Below are 21746 nucleotides of genomic sequence, written 5' to 3'. Positions count from 1 at the left end.
GTGTCAAATTTGAACTCAGGTCGTCCTGACTCCAGGGCAGCTGCTCTATCCACTGTACCACCTAGCAGCCCCAATAAGACCAGTTTTGAAGAGATTCTTAGAGGGAGATTCTCTGACACTATCAATCTGTTAACGTCCTTAACTCTTCTTTAGTTTTCATTAGTTGCCAAGTCTCTTTTATTCAATCTACAAAATCAATAATCATCTCTCTCTCTCTCTCCTTTTGGCTAGTCTAGTCTTCTATGCTAACCACCAATTCTATTCTGTTTCCTCTACAATTTGCACTCCAATCAGCTATGAAAATTATGTTCCTAAAACAAATCTGGCTATGCCATGCCACTCAAAAAAATCTACATTTTTGAAGGCTCTCTGTTACCTCTGTTATATAATGCAGAATCTTCAATCTGATATTTAATTTTTTTCCCAATCTGGTCCCCACCTACTTTTACAGACTTACCTCCTTTTCCATATTACTTCCTTTCAACAACTATATTTTATCCAAATTATCATTCTAATCAATCTGATGACAGAGAAGTAAAGAACCAACAAATGGTTTCATATTTATGAAATAATAAATATCCAGATGGAAAATTTTTGCAGCTGAGTTTACAATCTAGGGTCATTCAAAGGCTTTTTAGTCATGGAGTCATGGGATGTAGTTTCCTCTGTAGACATCTCAATAAAGAAGTTCAGAATTTCGCTTCTCTGCCATTGAAGTCTTGGTCTATGTCTGTGTTCTGATCAGTCAGGGTTATTTTGAATATCAACCAACTAAAACAAAGCTAAATCCCTCTGTCCACATAGCTTTATTTAATAGGACAGAGAAATGTACTTCCTCTTAATGAATAATAATCAATTAATGTATAGTAAATTGCCTCATTTTCTTCATTTATCCAATAGCAGGATGGAGAAAAATGATTTCTAAAATCTCTTCCAAATTTAATATAGCATGTCAGTATATTTTAACCTTCCCAGAGTGCATTTATCTGGAAAAGTGGAGGGATTCCAATAGGGGAAAAATGCTTAAACTAACTGAATGGGATTTCAGTCTTTGTGATATATGCAAATGAGATGGGGGTGGGGTAGAGCTATATTTTACAATAGTTTCTCATATCCCTCAATTCGTCAAGTCAGACATCATCTGCCAAATCAATTTACATGGGAAGGATTGCTCTAAACCTGAGAATTATTAGATAGTTGAGTCTATTGCTGCAACAGAGGGGACCCTTCTACCTGCATTGTGCACAAATACATAAAAGAGAAAGGCTAACTGTTCCCACCAATTTGCCACCTAGAAGTGAAAAGAGTAAACAGATGGTCTTAGGTCTTGACCAAGGTTGTATATCTAGTTAAATTGCAGAACCAGAACTGCAATTTTGCCTTTGGACCAGACCCTCCTTTGCTCCCTGCATCTCCTAATTATTTACATCTGAACTCCAACTCTTCCCATAATCCTACCATCCTGACCCCTCAGCAGGAGGAAATAAAGAAATGAGACTCAGAGGAAGTCTGCGCTTTTTTATTCAAGGCAGTAACATTTATGTTGCATGTTCCATCCAGAGATACAACTCTTCAGCATCCTTTTGGAGATGAACCAGTCACACAGCACTGCATACCATCAGGACAGGTACCATCAATTGCCTTTTTGCAGGATAATGATGTTGACCGACAGGTTGCAGGAGGGCATACACTGCAGGAATCGGGAGATCTTCTCAGAATTTCAGTGTCATCTAAAGTACAGAGGCACATCATCTTTAGCTCAGAGAATGCCTATTATTTTCTTGTTATGATTTGAGAGCTCTGAGTCAAAAAAAAGTAAACTTCAGAAAGATTTACTAAAATAATAAGCCTGCTTTTCAGACATGGCTATTAGAATCTGCCTCCTTTTTATAGTTGTAAAATATCTACTAAGAGACAATTATGTGATGCGATGACTAGGTTCTTGACCCAGAGTCAGGAAGATGAATTTTCCTGAATTCCAATCTGACCTCAGATATTTATTAGCTGTGTGATTCTGGGCAAGTAACTTAACACTTTTGCTTTGGGTTCGGTTCACCATCTGTAAGATCAGCTGGCAAGGAAAGGGCAAACTATTCCAATATCTTTGCCAAGAAAATCCTAGGGGTCATGAAGAGTTGGATAGGATTGAAAATCAATTGAACAAAAAAAAATCTACTGTGATAAGTCTGAAGCCTGAGGTAAAGGAATTAGGGAGAAGGGGATAAAGATTTCATTCCTGCCACATCCCCATAAATAATTCCTCTAACAGATATTTAAGAACTAGCCCTCAGTTATCATCAGTAAATATGAATTTCTTCAGAACTAGCAGTATATTTCAATAATCCTTGAGAAAAAGAAGTTGTGTTACCTGTGTTGTTTCATGTAGTCATCTATTTTTTCTCCTAAATACAAATTCATAAACTATATATATATATATATATATATATATATTATATGTGTGTGTATGTATACATGTATATAGGTAGATTATATTTGTATGTGAGTGAATATATGTATATTCACACATTTGCACACTATTAAATACCTTCACCTATTGTGCTTTCAAGATACAGCAAGTCACTGTCTGTAACCCAAGAAGACACAGCCTCACCAAAGGAGAACAAACATATTGGAAGCTATTGGCTTCAAAGGCAGCTTGAGCATGTAACGAGCTGGTCTTGAGATCAGGTCCCGAAAGAGAAGATGATGAAATCATTGTCTCATGGGAAGGATTGGTAAAGAGTAAAAACAGAGAGCACTTGAAGCACTTTCAAGACAAAATTGGCCTCCTCTACAGTTTTGCCCTGAACTAGTTCTTATCCCAATTAATTATATTCATGAAAAAGTCTCTTCAATCTTTGGGTTCAGATTCCCCCTCTCTGAAAATTACTATTTAAATGACCTTGGGTCAATCACTGAACTTCTGTGGGCTTCAGTTTCTCATTTTCCAAATGGCAGTTTTATACCAGATGGCCTTGCACCTCTACAAAGTTGAACCTACTATGTCTTCATCATTTTAAACTGGAAGAGACCATAGAGATATAAAGTCTTTATTTTACTGATAAGGTAAATGAGGCCCAGAGAGAAGGATTAATTTATTCAAAATCACATAGCTAGCAAATAGGAGAGATTAGATTTTTACCCAGGATTCTCTTATTTGGAGAACAGTGTTTTTTCCACTTTAAACCTGCAATGCTTTGCCTTTTGTTCTGCCTACTGAATCTCCTCTGCATTTGTTCACATTTTTACTCAGTTATGATCATAAATGTTAAAATGGAGGGCACCTTACAGATCTTCTACTCCAACTACTCCATTTAACTGATAAAGTAACTGAGATAGGAAAAGTGTACAGCACAAGCTTTGTGGAAAAAGGAACAAGACTAATAATAACTGACATTTACACTGTCCTTTAAATCTGACACTCTTAAATATCTTATCTCATTTGATCCCCTCAACCACTGTAGAAAACAGGTACCCCAGATAGCAATATCCCCATTTTATAGATGAAGAGGCTGAAACTTAAGCAATGGGGTTAAGTGGCTTGCCCAAGGTCACACAGCTAGGTAATTATTAAGTGTCTGAGGACAGATTTGAACCCAGGTACTCCTGACTCCAAAGCCAGTGCTCTATTCACTGCGCCACCTAGCCACCCCATAAGATGAAGAGATTTAAATGATGGAGTTCACATTAGGGAGTTTCATTATTCTGAGTAAAATTAAATTAACTTATTTACAGAAATTTAGGGATAGGGTGAAAACCAAAGTTTCTGTGAGTATATATTAAAGGAAGAGAAGTTTCAGAACAACCAGGTAATTGGACCAAGTAATCGATGAGGGATGACTTAGTGTTGACCATTTCAATGACACTAAGGAAAAAAATAAGCAGTAACTAAAAGCTTTAGAAGCTAGTGTACTTCATCCCCATCAAAGTCCTACTTGTCCACTTTGAAGCATGGGGAGTGAGCCTCCTCTCCCAAAAGTACAGACACAATCTTTTCTGCTCTGGGTAAATGATGACTCTAACTAACTACTATGATTTGTCTTCTCAATAGGAATTCAGTGGAAATCCCCTCCCAATTACTATCTAAATCACAAAATTACTCTGGGAAACAGAGTTCCTCACCCTTGCCCCACATTCCAAATGTTCTAGACAGTCAACAGAACCTGAAAACTTTTATCCTGGGTCTTACCTGATGTTGCCATGGATAGGGCAAAGACACCAATGAAGAGAAAATACAGGAATTTCATGGTAGAAGTGTCACTGCTTTCTCAGAACCCAGAATTAAGATAGTTAATAGCCTTGCCAAAGTCTTAAGGTATGTAGAGAATCCTTGTATTTATAGAGCTGTTATCTCCCCACAAAAGCAGAACTGATGTAATTCTATTCAAATCTTTCTGACAGTCAGAAACCACATCCCTCACAAGTCAAGAAAAGTAAATAACTGTTTGACACTTCACCTAAACAAGGACCACAAATATAACTCAGAAACAAAATTTTATAGAATTTCAGCCTTGCCAAGGACCTCATAAGACTTTTAATACAACTCATTGCATGAGCAAGAATATTTCCTGAATACTTACTATTTGACAAGAATTCATTCAGCTCTTATTCAAAGACTTCTAATGAAGGTAAACCTATCTAGATCTATATGCCTCTAGCTCTAATCTCTCTCTTGAGCTCCAATATTTCATCACTAACTACCTTTTGGACTTCTTGAATTGAATATAGAAGAAGGATCTTGAATTTTACCAAGTCCAAATCAGAACTCAGTACCTTTCACTTTAAACTCTTCCCTTCTGCCCAACTCTTCTATTATTGTCAAGAATACCACCACCCTTCCAGTCATACAAACTTGAAATTTTGGTATCAAATTCAACTGCTCATTCTTGCCCCATTTTTACCTTCACAATATCTCATATACTTCCTCTTCATTCACACAACTTATTTTTCACAAGGCCCTCATCCCTTTCATCTAAACTACTGAATATCCTTATAATCAGTCTTCCTGCCTCTTCTTTCTCCACTACAACCTATTTTCAATTCTGCTTCCAAAGTGATATTTCCTAAGTGGTATGACAATTTCATACCACCACCCCCCTCAATAAACTTAAGTAATTCCCTACTCTCCATACTCTGTTATCCTACACTGGCCTACTACTGTTTCTCACTGCATCTCCATATTCTACACTCTAAACATTTGGTGAAATTCTCTCTGTCCTCATGGCTCAACTTCTTTAAAATCTTCTGCAGGAGACCCTTCCTGCCCAATCCCCCAAAGGCATCCATTTTTTAAAAACCCAGTTATTTGCACCTTATCTCCTTTATATAATTTGAGTTCCATAAGAACAGGGTACATGTTTTTGTTTCCTCACAGTGGATTAATAGAGTACCTAGTACATAGTAAGCATATAATAAATGCTTATTGCCAGGTAAATAGAGTACTGGCCTTGGAGACAGGAGGATAGGAGTTTGAGTCCAATCTTAGACATTTGACACTTATTAGTTATGTGACCTTGGACAAGTCAATTAACCCTGATTGCCTCTCCTCAAGAGCTGTCTTCTGTCCTCTTGATTCCTATCTGGCCACTGGACCCAGATGACTCTGGAGGTGAAAGGGTAACTGGTGACTTAGCACAGCCTTCTCACTCAAATCCAATTCATTAAGCTTGTTATGGCATCACCTCCCCTTATGTCATGGTCTTCTTCAAGAACAAAGGACATACATAATCATCACAATTCATGATGAATCATCATAGATTCAGTCTATTCCAGGTTGAATAAATCTAATTGTTAGGAAATGTTCCTTATATAAAGGTCAAATTTGCCTTCTTTCAATTAATTCATTAATTCATTCAATTCATTCATTGCTCTTAATTCTCACCTTTGGGCCAAATAGAGCAAATCTATTTTCTCTTCCACGTGATGATTTTTAAGTCTTCTCTTCTCCAGACAGAATATCTCTAGTTCTTTCCATTAATCTTCATAGGGAATGCCCTCAAGAAATGTAACCAATCTGGTTAACCTTGCTTCTCACTTTGTTCATTAAAATGTGGCACCAAACTCTATTGCAGATGTGGATTCACCAGAGTAGAATCTAGCAGAACATTCTTTCCATGGTCCTGGATGTGAGCATCTATAATAATGTGGCCTAAATTCAATCTTTTTTTAAATCTAACATTCTGCACTTTACTTTAATGACATTCTTTGTCATTAATTAGTGAATGGAATTATTCACTACCAAGAATACCCAGCTCCCCAAGCTTTCAGTGGTGGAAGGGTGTCCTTTAGGGTCAGTCTTAGAAATTCCTATAAAGACCCTCACCCAATAAAGAGTCACTTTCTGCCTTAGCATGCCAAAAGGGAGTTGGGTGGCAAAGTTGATGAAACTTTAGATCTGGAGTCTGAGATCAAATCTAGTCTCAAATATTTATTATCTGAGTAAGTCACTTAACCTTTGCCAACCTCAGTTTCCTCAAGTATAAAATAAAATTAATAATAGCACTCATTTCCCAGAACTGTTGTGAGAATCAAATGAGATAGTATTTGTAAAGTGTTTAGTACAATAAATGGCATATATTAAATGTGTAAGAAATGTATCTTTCCTTCCTTCCTTTCTGCTTTCTGCATTCCAAGGAACACACTTCTCTCAGTTCCATTGCCCAAATATAATATGTTCAGTTTTTTTGGTTGTTCCGACCCTCTAGGGCAGTGGTGGGGAAATTTTTTTTAGCCATGGGTCATTTGGATATTTATAACATTATTCATCTACTATTTTTGGTCAAACATTCAATTTGCTCCTAAAAGCTCCTACATTTATTGAATTTCCAGTGCCATGGCACTGTCAGACCAAATGGCCCTTGGACCAGACCAGACAGCCCCTGCTCTAGGAGAAAGTTTTCCTTTGTTTGTAGGAAAGAAGTTTTAACAAGGCATCATGTCTTGTTTTTGACCATTCTGAGGGTCTAATGCCTCAATGTTTTCAGGAAGCAGTCTGGAATAGTAGAACAGGTACTAACTCTGGGCTCATAATCATCAAGACCCATTTGGGGTTTTCTTGACAAAGAAACTAGAGTAGTTTGTCATTTCCTTCTTCAGTTTATTTTATAAATGAGGAAACTAAGTTAGCCAGTTTTAAGTGACTTTGCTCAAGGTCACATAGCTAATCAAGATCTGAGGATAGATTTGAATTCAGGAAATTAAGTCTTCTTGACTTCAGGACCAGTACACTATTCACTGCACTACCTAATTGTCCTTTTGGTGGGATTATTAAATTGGGTGGGATTATTAAAATGGGATGCATAGTCTTAAATCGGGAACAATTAATTTTTTAATTCTAAAATGTCAATTTGCATGAATGATATTTCTTTGGAAATTTGTTTAGTTAACAAAGTCAAAAGTAAATAAAAATATTCCCAATATTTCTGCTTTTCTCTTAATTATCCCTTCCCAGCACTTCTATTATACAATCCAAGCTACACATGATTATTAGATTTGATTTATTAAAGGACAGGGTAGGGAGGATAGAAAGATAGAAAGGAGAGAGAATTCTATATTTTTAACACTTGGAGCTGCTTTTTAGATATAATCTCTTCTGGTGCTGCCTGGGGAAAATGAAGCTTCTAACTACTATGGCATATTAGACATCATTACCGTTACCTTTCTTTCCTCTTCCCCACTCAAAACTTCTCAGCTGCTAATCTCTGTTCTCTCTTTGGACACCTGCTTTTCACAGTCTCAAGTTCCAGTCATTCAGCAAACTCAATTGACTATAATACATACATATATTCTTGATATGTATATGTGCATATATACATATATGTATGCATATCTATATGAATAGTTTATATGACTGTATATATATAGTTTGCTCATACATACAAACATTTCTGTGTTTGCTGCAAATTCTGGAAGATGGCTTCACTGGGACAACAACTCATAATTTCCAGGGGGTTATACATTTAGTATCTGAAGAAGTCCAGGAGAAATTATATAATTTTATGTGACATTCACAGTGTCTAATCCCTTCTGGTTCTTTTAAAAGAAAGTACTCAAAATGTACAAGATGTGTATTAAAAATTATGCTTCTGATTAGTCTTCTTTTATTTCACTAATCCTACTGTTTTTCTAATCACTAATCTACTGCGTCTATTTTATGTGATTTTCTGTTCTGCTTACCCTCTATTGAAGTGATCAAGAATCAAGGTATATGCTGATTTAGTCAAGGTTAAGGGTTTTTGTCAAGTTCTATTGGATTTTTTATTACTTCTTCCTCTGAAACAGAGATTGGCATATAAGTTACTAAATATGAAGTCCTTCTTTGGTTTTTAAAGTTCTTAGCAACTTAAACTTTATCTTTCCATTCTTATATATTACTCCCTTTTTCAATCTCAACAGATCATCCAAGTCAGTCTTCTGCCTATTCCTCACCCATAGCACTCAATTTTCCATCTCCTTGTCTTCCATCCTTGGGATGTATCCTCCTTTTCTATCTCATAGAATCCCTCACTTCTTACAAGACTCTCATCTCAAGCTCCAGATTCCACTGTAAACCTTTTCTGTGCCCCAGACTACTGGCAATCTCTCTTACTATACTGTAATTGATTATCTTCACTTTGTTTTGAATTTGTTCTTTATATGTTTATTTTTTATAAATATGTATTTAAATATGATGTCTCCCTGAATAGATGATAAACTCTTTCAAAGCAGAAATCATTTCAAATTTGTTTTTGTATACCCAATGCTAGGTCCAGAACATTTTAAGAAATTAATATAAACAGGTTTATTAATCAATTTATTGATTGAACATCTTCATTGTGCTCTTTTTGATTACATTTCCATATACTTCAAGCATACTTCAACTGATAAAATATTGCATGAAATGATATTTCTTGCTCCCCTTGGGCATGCAGTGAAACCACCTCTTAATTCATCTTTTTTTTTCAGGAGATTGAGTGAATTGTACTTCCATTTGTCTGAAAATTTCTATTCTGGTTTCACTGATGAACCAGAATGTCAATATAAACAGAGTCCAATTCTTCCAATAGTAGAGCAATTTGCTGACTGTTGAATCTCACATTTTAAATACAAAGAGTTAAATTAATGTAAAATAAAATTATGTAGCATCCCCTGAGAATGCATCTTTTAGGGATTAAATATATAGCCCTGGAGGAAATATAGTTTACTACTCCACCAGTGAAGCTATCAAGGATTTGGACCTGGTCAGACGTACATATACATAAACATACAATATATATATATAATATATGCATATATACATACTAAGTAAAGAATATATATATGTATATTGTGTTTATGCATTTATTTATCCAGTCCCACTTCCACTTGGTGGTAAAGGAACAGAAAAGAGGACAGAGGTTGCTATAATCACACAATGCATAGCTTTTTTAAATAATACATTCATATATATGTATCTATATATAACTATATGTGCATATTTTATTACATATATATTTACAGAATATACACACAGTTATGTGTAAAACATAATATATACTATTTATATGGTATGAATAAAATGTGTCTATATGTATTGCATACATTTATATGCATGTGTTTATATACACAGTCATATGTGTATATGTGTGTATGTTTACATTACTTAAAGGATAATTAATAATAAGAGGACTTGACCTGGAATTTCCAGTGCAGGTCAACATTATCTTTGCAACCTATATCCTTAGAGAGTTGCCCGGAACCCTAAGAATTTAAGTGAATTGCCCAAAGTCACACAATTAGTATATGGCAGAGGCAAGTCTTAAGTCTATCTTCTGGACTTTGAGGTCAACTCTCTGCTCACCACTCTCAATTTCATCTTTAAGCAATCTCTTCACTAAATCATCTGAATTCCTTCCCCAACAGCCATCCAGTGAGTAGGCTGTCATTATTTCACCCACAAGAGAACATAAGATTTGGTGAAAATCTATGAAGAAGGGGAAGCTAGGTGGTGCAGTGGATAGAGCACCAGCCCTGGAGTCAGGAGTACCTGAATTCAAATCCTGCCTCAGACACTTAATAATTACCTAGCTGTGTGGCCTTGGGCAAGCCACTTAACCCCATTTGCCTTACAAAAATCTAAAAAAAAAATCTATGAAAAACTGTGAAGAGTTAACTACTAAAGAGCTAATAAGTATATTGAATTAGTTATAAAAAAATATTAACTTGTGGCAAGCACCTCATTATAAACTGGATGTGAATTTTATGTTTCATTATAAAATATCTCCTTTAGAGATTAGTGGGCTTTTGTCATCTTTTTGTTTGAGTTTTTTTAAGCATTTCCATATTAGTCATGTTGTGAAAGAAGAATCAGAATGAAAGATTTTAAAAATCCACGGGAAAGGGAAAAAAAAGAAAATTTTAAAAAGTGAAAATAGTATGCTTTAATTTGCATTCAGACTCCATAGTTCTTTCTTTGTATATGGCTGGAATTTTCCATCCCAAGTTTTTCAGAATTGCCTTTTATCACTGTATTGCAGAGAAGAGTTAGCTTGCTGTTACTGTGTACAATGTTCTCCTGTTTCTGTTCATTTCACTCAACAACAATGCACATAAATATTTTCAGGTTTTTCTAAAATCCACTTTCTCAACATTTGTTACAGAAATGTTGTTACAGAAATGTCACATTCAAATATCACAAATTTGTTCAGTCATTCCCCAATTTATGTGCATCCCCTCAATTTCAAATCCGTTGCCACCACAAAAAGAGCTGCTAGAAATATTTGTGTACATATGGATCATTTTTCCTTTTTTATTATCTCTGGGTTATAATCCTAGTAGTGGTATTGCTGGACCAAAGAATCCTCTCTTTTCCCTAACTTTTTTTCTCCCCATTCACTAACTTTTCTCCTTCATGTAATTCTGTCTCTTCAATTCCCTTTCCCCCGCCCTTTCTTATTTTGAACTTCAGTTCTGTTTCTTAATAGCTATGTAATCTTAAATTCTCTGGATTTCATTGTCCTCATTTGTAAACTGAACGAGTTGGACTATATTACTTTTAGGTGCCTCCCAGTTCTCAGTCTATGAATTTAAGGTCTTAGAAGCATAAAGCTCTTCATCCTGCCTCTCTTCCATATTTTCCTCTTCCCTTGTCTCATTCTTTGTCCCTGTCCCATTTTGATCTCCTCCTTTCTCCATCCATTGTTCATTACTTGAACTGGAAATACATCTTTGAATGCTGTTCATTGAATTTTTATTTTTAGATGCAAATTCATTCTTGAATTTCCTTAATTTTTAAAATCATGTAACTTAAATGTTTATTTCATTATTTTTTAAAAAGAACCCAACACTGAACCACTCATAAATTAATTTAATTGTCTTTTTATGCGTATGTAGTGCTAGAATTGATTTTTTTCTGTTTTAGTATCTTCTGAAGAAAAATATTTCCTTGCTTTTGACTGAGATGCTGCTTCTCTTACTTCCTCTTTGCTCAGTCTGCCCCACAAACTGTTTTTCATTTCCCTGACATGTCCTCTGGTCAAAATCCACAGCCTGCTTCCAGCATATTCCCCTTATCTTTTGCAACCAACTGACAGTTAATTTTGTAACCCTCCTTTACCCCAACTTCCCACTGGGAGCATTGCCCCAAGTTCCTATATCAGCACCCATCAATTTTCTGTCCTGAAATCCTTGAATTAAGAGAGTCATTGAGATAGGCCCCTAGACCTATCTGATCAATTTTTAGCTATCCACTATCAGAAAAAAGCCAAGGAAATGAAGTTTGTTAAAAACAATATAGGAAAATTACTCTGCATGATGCTTTGAAACCCATCCAAAGGACTTTCCTCTAGCTGCATAAATTTAAATGGGACTTACATAATAAGAATAGAGTCCCAAGAAGATTCCTGTTCACAGGAATACATCTTCCTGTCCTATGATGAATTATCCCCAAATAAAAGAATACAAATAGAAGAAGAAAATCCTTCCTTCAAAATCTATATACTTCTATGTAACTAGCTAGAGTCAGAGTGTCTCCTTGATGACTTGAAGGCTACTGGCACTTATGAGCCAATAAAAAATGAAAGGCAGGATGGGACATGAATATTTTGAACTTAGCCTCTGTTCTTCAGTTAAAATCCTTGCAGAGTAACTAAAGCACAAAGATACTCAAGATAAATCATTCTTGGAAAATGTCAGCAGAGTATGGCTCCAGCAGTAGATTTTTCTCAATATAAAATGAATATTACTGTAATAGATACAAAGGATGGTAGTCAATCAAGATTAGAAGGCAAGACTGTGGACACAGGGTGTGCATTGATTAGTGAAACTGTGTTTTTAAAAATCAAGAAGCAGAAGGGAAAGAAAAGTTCAAAATGAGTAAGAAAAGTGAACAGCAGCTTATTAGAATTGTTTGATCAGATCATACATGAAAAATATAAATACTATTTGGCAGAAAGTTCTCTGTGAACCAGAAGAAAATATCCAAGTAGAAGATGAAGAATTATAAGTTCTGCAAAAAAGCTAAACATTCATGAAGATATATCTGATAAAGTCAAGCAAGAAGCATTTGTGGAGCCTTAAATATGATGAAAGAATGATCACATTGAAACATATCCCTCATATTGAAGTGATATGGTAAAAAATAGAGGAGAAAAATTGCTCAGACACACATGCAAAAATATGTGAAATTGATTTTGCAGATATTCCAGAAGAAGAAATAGAGAAAAGAAACTAGTCTCCTGTTTTTATGACACCATTCCTGCTATATTCCTCCCAACACACCTGAAAATTCCTGGGAAGTTGAGCTTCCTTCAACCCAAACTTGTATGGACAGAGGGTACATTAAGGAAGATTTTTGATTCTTGTACACATTCCAAAAGGTAGCAGCCTTACAATGCAATGATTTCTTCAAAAGCAATGAACAAAAGTCATAGAAATTGATGAAATTGCAATAGGTACCAGAACAAAATTCCTCATTTGTTTATAAAGTTGGAATAAAAAAACTAATTTCTTCCCCTCTTAAATCTCCTACAGACTGATTAATATGTCATTTGAGTACAGTATATCAAGAAATATTATTTAAAAGAATTTTGAGCATTTTTGTTGTGCTTATACACTTTTTCTTAATTTTGCATCTTCTATTTTTCATTATCATATAAAAGTGAGGGTTTTATCCTTTGTTTTTTGTAATATCTAAATAAATTTTTTTTAAAAAGTGATAGATTTCATTGTTGGTTTGCTGCTTTCCCAAAGAGTCTTCCTAAACATTTTACTTCAAGTTTTCTGCATGCATTCCAATTTACATTTTTAATTGCTAGGATTGAGCACGTAGTAAACATTTAGAAAATGCTTGTTTTCTGTTGAGAGCCAGGGTCTCTAAGCTGCTTGACACAGTCTCAGCAAAAAGACTCAAGGCAGCCACACCACCTGATGGAACAACATTTCCTTCCTCAATATATTATAGGGATTCCATGTATACCAATATTTGTAGGTCTAATATTCATTGCAAAACTTATTCATCCTAATAGTGGAATGACTATAAAGGAAGGATTCCAGAGAAATTCCTTGAATAAAACAGATTGTGAACTCTGTCCAAATTTAACAGGACTGCCTCTCCCTGAGGCATATAAAAGATTTCAACATTATGAAATCTCTGGAAAACTCAACACTGGGAATTCCAAGGAGATGTCAGAATATATACTAGGAAAACAGATACAAGATGGGTTAGGTAGAATTCATGAGAAATTAATAGTTTTGCCCCCCTTACCATACACAGGAATATATGATAAAGATGGTGAAAGAATAGTTAGTATAGATGACCAACATATATGAACTTTAACAGCCTTAGTTTATTGGGAAAGAATAAAAATTCTTAGAAACTGTGGCATCTACCAACAAGGCCTGAAAGGAAAATTGGTTATTGAAGGAATCAACGGACGGGTGGACAAACATAACTGCCCTCACTATAGGTTGTCAAGGGAGCATATCGAAAAACATTACACACATGGTATAGAAACATAAAAAACATTCCATTAAGGAAATTGTATCAGAAGATTATTATTAGGAGAGACCCCGCTTAATGAATAACTTTACATGCAGCAGTAAACTAGGTAGCAGACAGGTTGAGGTCATCAGGGTCTGAGCAGGGATAAAAATTAACTACATGATTGATAATCAAACTTGTAACCACTACATGATCAAACTTGTAACCATATGAACTATATGATTGATAATGAAAATTGTAAACTTTTGTAACCAAGGAAATGATCTTAGCTTGCTTGCTATAAAAATAAATCTGAGCAGCAGACAGTCAGTCAACCTGCTCCTGCCTTTAACCCCTGTGTTGACTCAACTCATTTTGCCAATTCTATCCCTCCTGTCAGGTTCCAAGGACCCAGTGGAGGCTGGACCCCAGCAGTTTTCTTCCTTTAAAAAAAGAGTTTTTGAAGCTTTTCATTATATTAAATTGGATTATCATTATTACTTTGGACTTTCTTTCTGACCTTCTGTTCTTTAAATGTCATTTTGTTCTGGCACTTATCATCTATAGAACCTATATAAAAACTATTCTAACAACTTCTGGTCACCACAAGCAATACAGGACCATGACTGAACTACTGCTTTCTACGTTCTCTGCTTTATGAAGTTTTTGTGAGGATCCCTGTAAATGACCTGTGTAGGAGTGTCATGACTCAAAGTGAAGTCCCCAAGATGATGACTGCTCTGTCAACAGAAGTCTTTTCTCACAAATCCTACCTCAGCCAACTGTTCCTTGCCAAGTGCTATTGGTCTTAATACCCTTGATATCCCCCCTCTCTCTGTCTACCTCTGTCTCTGCCTCTGTCTACCTCTGTCTCTGCCTCTGTCTGCCTCTGTCTGTCTCTGTCTGTCTCTGTCTGTCTCTGTCTGCCTCTGTCTCTGTCCATCTTTGTATTACTCTGTCTGCCTCTGTCTGTCTCTGTCTGTCTCTGTCTCTTTGTCTCTGTCTTTTTCTGTCTCTGTCTCTCTTCTCTCACTCTCTCTGTCTTTGCTTCTGTCTCTGTCTCAGTGTGTGTCTCTGTCTCTGTCTGCCTCTCTCTCTGATCTGTCTGTCTGTCTCTCTTATCTGTCTATGTGTCTCTGTCTCTGTCTCTCTGTCTCTCTATCTCTCTTTGTCTCTCTGTCTCTCTCTGTCTCTCTCTCTCTCTTTCTCTCTCTCTCTCACACACACACACACACACACACACACACACACTTGCTCTCTTTCTCTCATAAATCCAATAATGATTATTTTAACCTCAGAGAATAAATAAGTGATTTATTTAGATAGATAAGCAACTTTATTTAGTGTATACATTTTCTCACTTCACAAAAATGTAAGCCCCCTCATCAGAGTCCAGGCCAGGAACGAGGTCAGAGCCTCTCATAAGACCTTGGAGGAATTAAGGTCTTAAGGTCCTTGTGGGGTTCCCCAAACCACCACCCCCCAAAGCCTTGGAAGTAGCAAACCAGTCATAGGCCGAGGAAATGAGCAAAAAGCAGAAAAAAGAACAACCTGACTATGGAAAATTACTTTGGTCTCATGGAAGATCAAAATACACACTCAGAAGATGGCAAAGTTGAAACTTCTGTATCCAAAGCCTCTAAGAGAAATAGGAAATGGACTCAGACAATAGACGAGTTCAGAAAAGACTTTGAAAAGCAAGTAAGGGAAGTTGAGGGAAAAATTGGGAAGAGAAATGAGAGCAATGCTGGAAACTCATGAAAACCAAGTCAGCAAGTTGTTGAAGTAAATACAAAAAAAATGAAGAAAAGAATATGTTAAAAACCAGTTTAGGCCAATTGGAAAAAGCAACCCAGAAGGCAAATGAGGAGAAGAATGCCTTAAAAAAAGCAGAATTGGACAGAAAAGAACTCCTTTAAATACAGAATGGAACTAAAGGACTTTGAAAGAAAAAAAGAAACAATAAAACAAAACCAAAAGAATGAAAAATTACAAGAAAATGTAAAATATCTCATTGGGAAAACAACCAACCTAGAAACCAGTTACAGCAGAGATCATATAAAAATTATTGGGCTACCTGAAAGTCATGACCAGGAAAAGAGCCTAGGCTTCATCTTTCAAGAAATAATTCAGCTTTTGGCTTTCAGAGCCGGATCATGACAGTAGGCAAGAATAAGCAGCTGACAAAAGGCAGTAAAAAAGGAGCCAAGAAGAAAGTGGTTGATCCATTTTCAAAGAAGGATTGGTATGATGTAAAAGAACCAGCTATGTTAAGCATTCACAATATTGGCAAGACACTGGTTACAAGAACTCAAGGAACAAAAATTGCCTCTGATGGTCTCAAGGGTTGAGTTTCTGAAGTGAGCCTTGTTGATTTGCAGAATGATGAGGTTGCTTTTCACAAGTTCAAGTTAATTACTGAAGATGTTCAGGGTAAAAATTGTTTGACAAATTTCCATGAGAAGGATCTTACCCAGGACAAGATGTGCTCTATGGTCAAAAAAGTGGCAGACCATGATTGAAGCCCATGTTGATGTCAAAACTACCAATGGCTACTTGCTCTGCCTTTTTTGTGTTAGTTTTACTAAAAAGTGCAACAACCAGATCCGTAACACCTCTTATGCCCAAGCACCAACAGGTCTGTCAAACTCGTAAGAAAGTGATGGAAATCATGACCCAAGAAGTGCAGACAAATGACTTGAAAGAAGTTGTCAACAAACTAATTCCAGACAGCATTGGAAAAGACATAGAAAAGGCTTGCCAAGTCCATTTACCCTCTCCATGATGTATTTGTTTGAAAAGTCAAGATGCTCAAGAAGCCCAAATTTGAATTGGGAAAGCTAATGGAGCTGCATGGTGAAGGTGATGGCTCTGGAAAAAGTTCAGGAGATGAAACAGGAACAAAAGTAGAAAAGGTTGATGGCTATGAACCACCAGTTCAAGAATCTGTCTAAAATAAGAACTTTTAAATGAGGTGAAAAATAAAAATTTATCATTGTGGAAAAAAAAGAAATAATTCATCAAAATTTCCCTGAGATCCTAGGAAATCCTATTTTACCCTAGAAGGTAAAATAAATTGAGGGAATTCACTGACCACCTTCTGAAAGAGATCCTCCCAAAAAAACTCCCAGGAATATTATAGTAAATTCCAACCCAAGTCAAAGAGAAAATACTACAAGTGGCCAGAAAGAAACAATTCAACCACCATGGTGCTATACAGTCAGGATTACACAGGATCTGGCAGCATCTACATTAAAGGCTTATAGGACTTGGAATATGATATTCCAGAAGGCAAAAGAACTTGGTTTACAACTGAGAATTACATACCCAGCAAAACTGAACATCCTTTTTCAGGGAAAAAGATGGACTTTCAATGAAACAGGGGACTTTCACATTTGCTTGTTGAAATTATCAGAGCTGAACAAAAAGCTTGATCTCCAAGTAAAGGACTAGGTGAAGCACAGAGAGAGTGGAAGAGAAGGACTAATTATGAGGGGTTTAATAATGATGAACTGTGTGTATTTCTACAGGAAAGAAGATGCTGTTAACTCATATGAACCTTCTCATTTATAAGAGCAGTTAGAAGGAGCATATATAGACAAGGCACAGGAGGAGTTTGAATATAATGGTATAGTATAAAGATGAAGTCAATGAGTGATAAAGGAAAGAACTGGGAAGAAGGGAAAAGAGAGGTAGAATGGGCTAAGATATTTTATATGAAAGAGTCAAGAAAAAGCTTTTACAATGGAGTGGAAGGGGGAAAGGTGAGGGGAAATGAGTGAGCCTTCATTCTCATCAGAAATGACTCAGTGAAGAAATAACATACACACTCAATAGGGAATAAAAATCTATCTTACTCTAGAGAAAAATGAGAGGAAAGGGATGGGATAAGGGGGAAGAGGGAATAGGTGATAGAAGAGAAAGAAGATCATGGGAGAGGGTAATCAGATATAACACTTCTGAGCAGGGATAAGGTGAAAGGGGAAAGAATAGAATAAATGGAAGTGGGGAGGAATAGAATGGAAGGAAATACAGCTAGTAACTGTGAGAAAAGGTACTGAAACAACTTCTCTGATGGACTTATGATGAAGAAGGGAACTCATCCCAGAGCCAGAGCAGGTGGAATCTGAACACAGACTCTCACTTCATCATTTCTCTTGAGATTTCTCTATCTTTTGGGGGGGTTATGTTTACTTTCACCACAAGATTATTGTAATAATATGAAAATAAATAAACCACAAAATACACTCAAAAATACTATTAAGATTTTAAAAAACTAACCAAAAATCTTCCATTGAGATTTGGTTCCCTTCACCCAAAACAGGCTATGTTTGTGGTGATGTGGAAAAAAATTATAATAGTGTTTGTCCTTCATTTTTGAAGAAGACCATGACATCAGGAAAGTGATGTCATGACAAGCATATGAATTGAATTTAAGTGAAGGAGTGCTGTGCTAAGTCACCAGCCTCATTTTGTTCCCCAGAGTCATCTGGCTGGTGGCCAGATATGAATTAAGATGACTGGAAATGGTCCTGGATGCTAGGCAATCAGGGTTAAGTGACTTGCCCCAAGATCACCCAGCTAGTAATAGTCAAGTGTCTGAGATCAGATTCAAACTCCCATCCTCCTGACTCCAAGAAATACTCAAAGACATACTTACTATCCTTGTGACTCTAAACAAGTCACTTATTTTACCTCTTTCTGCTTCAATTTCTTCATCTATAATTTAATAACATCTCCCAGAGTATTATGAAAATAAAATAAGTAGATATTTGTAAATAATTTTATAAAACTTAAAATACTTTATAAATGCTATTATTAGTAGTAAAAAGGGATGCGAGGAAAGTATGTACATTAGTCATTCTTTCAATCAATATAATTTTATTAAGTGTCTACTATGTTCTAAGTATTGCACTAGGTCCCAGAGTGACAGACAAAAAAAATCAAATCACTACACTCAAGGTACTTATATTTTACTAGGAGAGTTAATACAGACAGTGATTGTCAGAATCAGGATCTAAAGACAGATCCTCTCACTCCAAAAACCAATCAGGCACCTTTCCAAGAACCCATGTGATCTCTTTTATAAACAACTTGATGCATTTTTGTTACGTATCATATAAATTCATAGACTATCTTTCAAAATTAATAAAATTTTCCTGTTTGTCTCATTTTTTATTATTTTATCAAGTTCTGTAAATTTTCTCTTCAATAATTGAAATAGTATAAGATTAAAGTTACAAATTCACAGCAAAGTCATCATTTTTATTGAATTTGCAGGTCCAACTATGAGCAATGAATACTCTTCCAGCTATTTGAGTTGTTCTTGATTTCTTCTAAGGACTTTTGTAATTCAATCTGTGCAAGTATTTTTTCATATTTTGTTAGATTGATCCCCAAATGTATAATACATTTTGTGGTTATTTAGAATAGAATTTCCCCTTAGTTGTAGGTATGACTCTAAAGTTACCCTCTTACTTCAAGCTTAGCATTGGATGATAGGATGCCCTCAAGTGACTAAACATTTAACAAAGAAGGGAGTTTACTTTGCCTTAACATAACAAGAATATCCCACAAGGGTATAGTAGCACCAAGATTCTCTGGACCCCCATTTCCATCTAGAAATACTTCTAATCAGTAAATCATCAGGATCTGGTTACCTGCCTGACCTCAGATACCCACTAAGTCTGACAAGCTTGGAGTCCACATAACTGGGTCCATTACATTAGATGAGAGAAACTGGTATCAATCAAGTTTCATAAGGAAAGAAAACTACACTGAGGAAACAGAGAGAAGTAGGGTCAAAAGAATAGTGAAATTTCTAGAAGATATTTCCACCACACTTAAATGCTAATAGGGGTTTTATTGGAAGATCTTCTCATTTTGAATAGTATTGAATAAAGTTGAAAAGCAAAACAAAACAAAAACAAAAATGGATAGTTTTCTCAGGATGGGCTAAGCAGGAGCAGAGAGCTTGGTCAAGTGGGGGGGGCATGGGAACAGAGATGAAAGGGATGAAAACAATAAAAGCAAAATGCTGAGGGAAAAAGTCAGAAATTACAGGCCTCTCCTCCAAACTTTCAAAAGGATCAAATATTAGATCTTTTACTCCTCTTCACATAAAACATTTTAATTTAATTTTAAAAGAGAAAAAATGATTCTTAAAATGTGTAAAAAGTACAAAAATAAATACAAAAGTCAGAAATCCTAAGTCTTTCCTTCCTCCTCCAAAAAGACAATCTCAAAGTCTTACAGTCTGTTTGCTACACATGATTTCATATTTTTGTAATTTAATGCAAAGTGGTAATGATGAAGCAGAATATCACCAAGGATATTAGAGCCACAGAAATGATGATTGCACCTTCAATATAGTAGAACATTTCTTGTCCCTGATGTGAGATGGTGATAAACAGTAGTTCTGGCAAATCAGAGCCTCTGCAAGGACACTGTGACAAAATTACTATTTAATTTTCTAAAAACAAGATCATCTAAAGAACCATGATTAAGAGACATAAACTTTTGCATGAAACCTTTTTCAGGATCTAAAATGATACTGAGATCCTCTCTATACAACCACTCCCTTATATTCCCTAGAACACCTGGCAAAACATTCTCACCCCAGAGAAATAGTTTAAGCTCCCTTTAATTGGTACATCTCTTTCCCCTGGAATAGTTCAGACCATCTTTCCATACCCATGGTTCTGGGGTATCATGTGATAGAATTATTGGGAAGTACTCTACCTTCTAATGATATAGAGGAAGAATTATGCCATGCTGGTCTTTCAAAGATGAGCAATCTTATTAGAAAGAGCAACATAGTTGAACAGAATAGCTGCTTAGCCATTGTTGAGGAGTCATACATGGTTCTGAGTCCAAAGCAACATGTCATCCCAGCCTTCATATCCTAACTGGCAATGAACTCACTTCTCAAATGCTCTCTCATGCTTGTAAGGGTATCAATTTGCTTATTCAGTTAGTAAAGGGCATAGGATGCTTCAATGGGTACTAACATGTCCTACAAATAATTGTGTGGAAGGAATCAGCAAAATTCTGTCACAGGTCCTTAGCACAAAAGGGAGAGCTCTTGATTGCCCATTTCTGTTCCTTCTATAATCCAAATCATTCTTCCAGACTCATAGGAATTGCCCAGATATCAAAGATCTTATCTGCCTTATTCCTTAAGGACCTTTCAAATGTCCCAAATTCAGTTTATTGCTCAATCCACTGGATTTGCCTGGGCCCCCATCCCTCAGAATAGCCCCTGTGAGGATTAATGACCGTTTTGCATGCTTGCCTCATTCAAATGAAATGGCTTTCCCCAGGAGTTGGATTTTCATAGGTAGGGGTCCATTGGGCTATCTGGGGCATCAGGATGCTAGGGCTTGGACTGAAGTCCTCAGTCTCAGGTAAAGTTATAACCTGTTTGTGAAAGGGAACAGTTTGAGAGCACTAGACAGGCTTAATTTTTAATGGACCATTTCCATTTGCAAACAGAAATCTATTGTACTTAATAAGAGCACAATTTGTGTCATTCAACTCACGACAGGCAACTCAGGGCAGAACTACTTTGATCTTGTGGCATCTGTTCTATATCACATAGGGTTCAGTAGCAGGAGAGCAATTGTATTTAAAAGTAGCTGCTCTGGGAAGCTTTTGACTCCAGACATTTAATGGTCATTTATCTATCTCTAGGTGCCTGCCAAACACTCCACTATGCCTGATTTTTGTGGTCAGAGACCTCCAAGAGCATGAGTTTCACAGGGTCATAAGGGTCCAGGGAAAGAGATTGTTGGATGATGTGCTGTATGTG

General features: G+C 36.1%; 1 long non-coding RNA gene and 2 pseudogenes across 1 annotated transcript; 2 read left to right on the top strand and 1 right to left on the bottom strand.

The window, feature by feature from the left end:
- Positions 1-1503: 1503 nt before the first annotated feature.
- LOC141504483 (uncharacterized) lies at positions 1504-4297 on the bottom strand. The gene is made up of 2 exons (XR_012473387.1): positions 4190-4297; positions 1504-1730 (listed from the first exon to the last, which is right to left on the bottom strand). It is a non-coding gene; the product is annotated as an uncharacterized LOC141504483 (long non-coding RNA).
- Positions 4298-5596: 1299 nt separating this feature from the next.
- Positions 5597-12894, top strand: LOC141520064 (DNA endonuclease RBBP8 pseudogene; annotated as a pseudogene).
- Positions 12895-16092: 3198 nt separating this feature from the next.
- LOC141514930 (small ribosomal subunit protein eS1-like) lies at positions 16093-16948 on the top strand (annotated as a pseudogene).
- The last annotated feature ends 4798 nt before the right edge of the window (positions 16949-21746 follow it).

The sequence above is a fragment of the Macrotis lagotis genome, chromosome 1 (assembly GCF_037893015.1).
Source record: "Macrotis lagotis isolate mMagLag1 chromosome 1, bilby.v1.9.chrom.fasta, whole genome shotgun sequence".
NCBI lineage: Eukaryota > Metazoa > Chordata > Mammalia > Peramelemorphia > Peramelidae > Macrotis > Macrotis lagotis.
This window is presented reverse-complemented; position numbering and strand designations above follow the sequence as displayed.